This window comes from Lactuca sativa, chromosome 1 (genome assembly GCF_002870075.4).
Source record: "Lactuca sativa cultivar Salinas chromosome 1, Lsat_Salinas_v11, whole genome shotgun sequence".
NCBI lineage: Eukaryota > Viridiplantae > Streptophyta > Magnoliopsida > Asterales > Asteraceae > Lactuca > Lactuca sativa.
Genome location: NC_056623.2, coordinates 128,655,043 through 128,663,318, shown reverse-complemented (window position 1 = coordinate 128,663,318; position 8,276 = coordinate 128,655,043).

Genomic DNA, 8,276 nt, shown 5'->3' with positions numbered 1-8,276 from the left:
GAGATGCTTGAGAGTGAGTAGGTAGCAGCGAGGAGCTTATTAGAGAGTGGATTATCCATAATAGAGTACTTGGGATTTGGGATCCGAAGAGGAGGAGTTGGGGTGTATACTGATACGGTGCGAACAGTAGTATTGGGCTCGTACTACTGAAAACACCGGAGTGGTGTACAGTTCAAGTAAGAATCTTGGGGATGCCCGGGATCAAGGAGGAATGAGTTATCGAGTGCGAGTATACTCAAGTGAATTTCTAATGTATCGTATGTTGTATTTCAGAGGTAGATCATGGTGAGCACACGTCATACGCCAGAGAGCAGCGGGACTAGTGATGAGGAGATCCGCCGGATCATCCATGAGGAGGTGGCTACGGCCATTAGGGCAGATATACCAGAGATGTTCGGGTCTATTAAGACCACGTTGATTGAGACTTTTGACGAGCGTTATACCGCTCTTTTTGAGGCTGTTGTTGCAGCGGCCACCGCAGCCGTCGCTGCTGCTAGGCCGCAAGGGGGTGACTCGTTGTTGTTCAGGGAGTTCAGCAACACGAAGCCACCAGAGTTTGATGGGACGTAGGATCCGATTGCAGCGATGAGATGGGTATCTGACATTGAGGGGTGTATCTATACGTGCTCGTGCCCGGAGCTTTTGAGGGTTCGGTTTACGCTGAACCAGCTTCGCCTGGGGGCGAAGGACTGGTCGAAGTTCGCGACAACACACTATTCTCCAGCAGAGCTTGCTACGGTGACCTGGGAGAGGTTCACCACCATGTTTCGGGATGAGTACGTTCCCTCGGTGGAACAAGATCGATTGACACAAGATTTTTTGACCCTCAAGCAGGGTACGAAGTCTGTGACAGTTATTAGCAGGATGTTTCATGAGAGGGCGATGTTCTGCCCTGAGCACGTGTCTACTGAGCAGGCACGTATGAGCCGTTATTTGAGTATTTTGAGGAGAGATATTCGGGAGTTCGTGGCGAACTCCTCGTACGGGACATTTTCTGAGCTTCAGGCAAATGCCCAGAAGAGGGAGATCGAGTTAGAGACTCAAGCTAGGGAGGAGGCGGAGTCTCAGGGGAGGGATCGGCGACCAACACAGTCCTAGCCGACAGCCAAGCGGGTCAAGCCCACTGATCCCAGAGCAGGGAGCCAGAAGGGCCGCACTTGTGGAAAGTGCGGCAAGGGTCATGATATAGTTTGTAGAGCTGGATCTTACTACAAGTGTGGCAAGGAGGGGCATATGTCCAAGGACTGCCCTAAGGGGTTTGCAGTGTGTTTCCACTGCAACCAGACCGGACACCAAAAGGTCGACTATCCGCTGCTGCTGGGGTCAGTACAGGGAGCTTCTCAGGGGTCTGCCCCTGATGCTGTTAGAGTTACTGATAGTCGGCAGGTGAAGACCGAGACGCCGAAGGCTCGGGGGAGAGCCTTCCAGTTAACTGCAGAGGAGGTCCACGCAGCGCCCGATGTCGTGGCTGGTATGTATTCTGTCATGTATTTATTTTAATGTTTGATATTTTGTGCATATTTTATGTTATGCGTAGGTACTTTTCTTATGAGTTCTGTACCTACTTTGGTGTTATTTGACTCGGGTGCGAGTCGATCTTTTGTATCGTTGGCTTTTAGTCAGCACATCAGTATTAGTCGGGAGACGTTGAGTCGACCTCTAAGAGTCTCCATCGCCGATGAGAGAGTAGTGTATGACACGAAGGTGATTCGAGGGTGTGCACTCGAGATCTTCGGTGTAGAGTTTCCTATTGATTTGGTCCCAATTGCGATGGGGGACGTCTGTGTCATCATAGGCATGGATTGGTTGAGCAGATTTAGAGCCATTATCGATTGCGAGCAGCAGTTGGTGACTATTCGAGACCCAAGTGGGGGAGTTCTTACGGTGTACGGCGAGGGTAACCGTCCCGATTCAGCGTTTTGTTTGGCTGCCAGAGCGAGACAGAGCCTACAGCACAGCTGTAGTGGTTTTGTAGCATATGTGGTGGATACGAGAGTTGGTGCAGAGAGACCGAGTACTGTTGAGGAGGTTCCGATAGTACGTGAATTCCCGTATGTCTTCCCCAAGGAGTTAACGGGTGTGCCTCCCGAGAGGCAGGTTGAGTTTCGCATTGATTTGATTCCGGGGGCAGCTCCTATTGCCAAGGCGCCCTATCACCTTGCACCTCCAAAGATGCAGGAGTTATCCTCGCAGCTTCAGGAGCTACTGGGGAAGGGGTTTATTCGGCCGAGTAGCTCGCCGTGGGGAGCACCGATCCTTTTTGTGAAGAAAAAGGATGGTTCGCACCGAATGTGCATAGATTATCGAGAGCTGAACAAGTTAACGATCAAGAAACGTTATCCTTTACCGAGGGTTGATGATTTGTTCGATCAGCTGCAGGGAGCATGTTGGTTTTCCAAGATTGATCTGAGATCTGGATATCATTAGATGAGGGTGCACGAGGAGGATATCTAGAAGACTGCGTTCAGGACTCGTTATGGGCATTACGAGTTCGTGGTGATGCCATTCGGGCTCACCAATGCACCTGCAACATTCATAGATCTCATGAACAGGGTATGCAGACCGATGCTGGATCGATCAGTGATTGTGTTCATTGACGACATTTTGGTATATTCGAGATCCACGGAGCAGCATGAGGAGCATTTGCGAGAAATCCTCAGTGTGCTGAGATCGGAGAGGCTTGATGCCAAATTCTCCAAGTGCGATTTTTGGTTACGAGAGGTGCAATTCCTTGGTCACCTCGTTAACCAAAAGGGGATTTTGGTCGATCCGGCCAAGATCGAGGCGGTGTTGAGTTGGGAGGTGCCGAAATCTCCTTCCGAGATCAGGAGTTTTCTAGGGTTGGCCGGCTATTATCGGAGGTTCATCAGGGATTTCTCCAAGATTGTTGTTCCTCTCACCAGGTAGACCCGGAAGGGTGTGGTGTTCAGCTGGGGCCCAGAGCAGCAGGACTCATTTGAGACTCTTCGCCAGAGATTGTGCGAAGCCCCGGTGTTGGCTCTTCCAGAGGGAATGGAGGACTTCGTGGTGTATTGTGACGCATCGATATCTGGGTTGGGTGCGGTGTTGATGCAGAGGGGGCATGTGATCGCGTACGCATCGAGGCAGCTGAAGCCTCACGAGGCAAGGTATCCCACCCACGATCTAGAGTTAGGGGTTGTGGTGTTCACCCTCAAGATTTGGCGCCATTACCTATATGGGGTTCGGTGTACGATATACACGGACCACAAGAGTTTGAAGCATTTGATGGATCAGCCAAACCTGAACATGCGTCAGAGAAGATGGTTGGATGTAGTAAAGGATTATGATTGTGAGATCCTTTACCACCCGGGCAAGGCTAATGTGGTAGACGACGCCTTGAGTCGTAGGGCAGAGAACGCCCCGATTCGGGATATTTATATGAGATTGACGGTGATGACTCTGGTGTTGGACACCATCAGAGGGGCTCAGGCTGAGGCAGTAAGACCGGAGAACCGTAAGAGACAACGAGTTATCGGTCAGGTATCAGAGTTCATAACCGATAGCAGAGGGCTTATGAACTTCCAGGGTCGGATTTGGGTACCGTTTGTTGGAGGAACGCGTACCATCTTGATGGAGGAGGCACATAGATCGAGATTCTCGATCCATCCTGGGGCCACTAAGATGTTTCTGGATCTTAAAAGGGAGTATTGGTGGCCCTGTATGAAGAGAGATGTAGCGTGGTTTGTTGAGAGGTGCCTAACCTGTTGTAGGGTTAAGGCCGAACATCAGAGACCGCATGGTAAGTTGCAACCACTGGAAGTCCCAAAATGGAAATGGGAGCAGATATCCATGGATTTTATCACAAAATTGCCGAGAACGGCGAGGGGTGTCGATGCGATTTGGGTGATAGTAGACCGTTTGACAAAGAGCACTCACTTTCTCGCCATTAGTGAGAGTTCTTTTGTGGAAAAGTTAGCAGAGGTATATGTGAGAGAGGTGGTATCGCAGCATGGGGTGCCCATCTCGATTGTGTCAGATCAAGATGTGCGTTTCACTTCCAGATTTTGGAAGAAATTCCATGAGGAGTTGGGTACGAGGCTGCATTTTAGTACCGCATACCACCCACAGACTGATGGTCTGAGCGAGCGGACGATTCAAACGCTCGAGGACATGCTCCGAGCATGCGTGCTGGATTTTGGCGGAAGTTGGGACACGTATTTACCCTTAGTAGAGTTCTCCTACAATAACAACCATCATTCGAGCATTGGTATGCCGCCTTTTGAGCTGTTGTATGGGAGGAGGTGTCGGACTCCCATTTGTTGGGGAGAGGTAGGGCAACGAGTGATGGGTAGCACAGAGATTGTGCTTTAGACGACAAAGCAGATACAGCGGGTCAGGCAGAGATTGTTGACCGCTCAGAGCCGCCAGAAGAGTTATGCGGATAGACGACGATCCGAACTCGAGTTCCAGGTCGGTGATTATGTTCTCCTGAAGGTATCTCCTTGGAAAGGAGTGATTCGATTCAGGAAGAGGGGCAAGCTAGGGCCCCGGTATATTGGGCCGTTTAGAGTGATCGCGAGGGTGAGCAGGGTAGCGTATCGCTTGGAGCTACCTATGGAGTTGGAGAGATTCGTAATACCTTCCACATGTCTCAGTTGAGGAAGTGTATAGCTGACGAGTCGGCGGTAGTGCCGCTAGAGGACATTCAGGTGGATGCGAGCCTGAACTACGTAGAGAGACCAGTTACGATTGTGGATCGGAAGATCAAGGTTCTGAGGAACAAGGAGGTGCCTCTGGTACAGGTTCAGTGGCAACATCGGAAAGGATCCGAGTTGACTTGGGAGCCAGAGCGTGAGATGCGGGAGCAGAATCCGGAGCTATTTCAGGGATGAGACTTCGAGGGCGAAGTCAAATTCAAGTGGGGGAGAATTGTAACATCCGAAATTTCAGGTATTATATTTATTCATTTTATTTTGAGTTTTGTGGAAGAACTCGGCGAGTTGGGGCGTAGACTCGCCGAGTAGAGACGCGATTTCTCACCCGGATTAATGACCGGACTCGACGAGTCGCATTGGTGGACTCGGCAAGTCCGTGCTGTTTAATGAAACCCTAATTTCTCGGGTTTGGGGCCTATTTAAAGGGCCTTATGGCCGTCATTTGTGCTCACCAGCCCCCAGAGCGAAACCCTAGTGAGCTTGAGCGTTTGAAGTGAGAGAAGGAGCCATTGTCGACCTTGGAGGTGTTGTCTAGCTAGGGAAAGGAAGCTATAGCCAAGAGGAAGCAATATGGTTAACTTCCTGAAGATCTGATGTCTAGAACATCACGTTTGAGGTACTATTTTCGAACCATTTTCTGTTGAGGTGATGTTCATGTTGATTTAGGGCTTATTGAGCCCTTTTGTGACTAGATCTAGTGCTCCCATGGTCCCTTAAGCGAGTTAGGTTCTGGATCTGGACCTATGGAGGTCCAGAGTGCCTCTTTGTCCAAGCTTTATATGAGTTTATGGAGGTTTTGGTTTGGGATCATTGTGTTTGATGTTAAAACACCATTTATGAGTCCATAGGTGTGATATGAGTGCCAAGACATAAACTTTACGTGATAAATAAGCTTGGAAAGACTGGATGTATGAGTTAGTGGAACAAATCTGACCTTAGAAGGTCATTTGGGGTTGTGCATGGAATGCACTCGGCGAGTCCATTGGCAGACTCGACGAGTTGGAGCGGGTTGTTCCGTGTTTTCGAACCAGGGGTTGAGTAACCGAGTTGGGTAAGTGACTCGGTGAGTCGGAAGGCATTCAGAGGAATCAGGTCCCCGTAGGGACTCGGTGAGTCCACACCAGACTCAGCGAGTTGGGTTGACCATTGACTATTGACCAGAGTTGACTGGTGTTGACTTGATAGAGTTAGTCAACCCTAGTTGGGAAAGTGTTAATTAGAGATTGTGTTATAGGAGGACTATAGCTTGGGAGATCGAGTACTAGTGATTTCATGGATTTACGAGTTACCGAGATACGCGAGGTGAGTCTTCTCACTATACTTTACCTTGAGTAGGTAATTAGAGTTATGTGATAAAGTGTTGTATGCTATATATGTGTTAGGTGTTGCACTGCATTATTCTATGTGATTTATGCTGTGCATGCTACAGAGTTAGAACCGGAAGGTTCACAGAGATAGAGCCTGAGGGTTCATAGAGTTGGGTGCACGAACTCAAAGAGTTATAGCCTCGAGTGGCTAATATGTGTTATATATATGGTATTTTGGGGAACTCACTAAGCTTTGTGCTTACAGTGTTTGGTGTTATTTGTTTCAGGTACTAGTGAGGATCGCGGGAAGGCGTCGGCCTGATGAGTACACACATGGGATTTTATGTTATGAGATCTTGGGATTGTTATATACTATGAATTTAAGTTTCAAACAATGATGTTTTTATGAATAATAAATGAATTATGTTTTGTATAAAATGCGAAAAATTGTTTTGAAATTTACGGTGTTACACACTTGTCATTCTCTTATTAGTTTTGACACTTGTCATTTTGTAGTGTTTTTAGAATAAATAACACCCATATGTCATTTTTTGGATTTTTTTTTAAATTTTAAAATTAAAATGTCACCTGATACTTATACTTATATATGTAAAGTATTTATTGCAATAAATGTGACATAAATTGCAATGAATATGTTTCTTCCTTATTTATTATTTTAAAATTTTATTTTAAAAAATATTTAATGTTACACTTTAATATTTAATATTTTTTTAGTCAACCTGTGTAATACGCGGGCTTATCACTTAGTGTACAATAACATAAAGCATCTCTTAGAAAAAAGTATTAAAATCATATTATAATCCATAACATACAACATTTCAACGCACCACAAATCCTATCCCACCCAAACCCCTCTTATTCACATATACTAAAGAAAAAGAAAAAACCATCATAAATATACAAGATATCACTTCTATAGCATACACATACAAATAAATATAAAATACAAAAAATAAATAAGTTTTAGGGAAAAGCTGCAAGCTGGATCTGGATTTGTCAAACAACACAATCGTTCCCCAATATTGCTATCTTATAGCCTTTCCCCTATGTTACCATGGAGGATATTACATCTTAGCATTAACATGATGAATGAAAGGATGCATTTTAAACCAACAAAGATTTCACACGGATCCTTGGTGGTTTTTACCTGCTTTAAAACTAAAAGACAATTAACCATTTCATTACTCCTCATTTTCTCTCTTATATCTCTTTCTACCTCTCTTTTTCCGGAAGTAGCTTCACCCATCTATCATTTTTTTGGATTACCATCTACATAGGCATTTCTCCTTGTGCCATATTTTCAAGAATATAGTTGAAGCCAGGTAATGGTTTGTTTGCACCTCTTTATCTCTTTCAAATGTCTATCATCTCCTTGAAAACTCAAAGATTATCAATATATAAAAAAGCATTTGTATCATTTTTATTTGGCACATGTAAAATGATATAAATTAACTTTTCAACAAATTATTACATGATTTTAAAACCATACACATGATATTCTCAGTAGACGTAAATGATACAAATGAAATTTTCAATCGAAGTAACTTTTAAACAAAATGAACTTTTAAACAAATGAATATGTCATATAACCTTTTAATAAATGAACATTTCAACAGATGTATAATGATACAATAAAGTTTTTAACATTTGAACTATTAAACATATAAATAATATTTTTTGCAACCTTTTAGTATAAAAAAGAAAGAATCGAAATAAACTTTTGAAAAATCCAATACTAATGTTACAGATAGCTTTTTAAAAAAAATGAATTTTTCAACAATAACTTTTCAACAATTGAAATTTTGAATGGATGTAAGATGATACAAATGAAATTTTTTAACGAATGGACTTTTGAACAAACTAAGATATATATATATATATATATATATATATATATATATATATATATATATATATATATATATATATATATATATATATATATATATATTTGCAAACTGTAAGTAAAACAAAAACTCAATGAACTTTTAGAGGAATCCAATAGTAATTTTATAGATCAAGAGGTTATCATTAAAATAAAATGGTCTATTAAACAGAACGTCACATAAATCTTGATGTATCTAAACTGAAACATGCTTCATAAAAATAAATAAATTGCAAAAGCATCAACTCTACATATAAATTAAAAAAGATTAAAAAAAAACATGGACTAAAAGTGATTGAAAAATAAGCATCCATGCATAAGTATTTTTTTTCTTTGGGGTTTGAAATAAAACAGGCTACCTTTACTTCAGATTTAGCATATAGAATC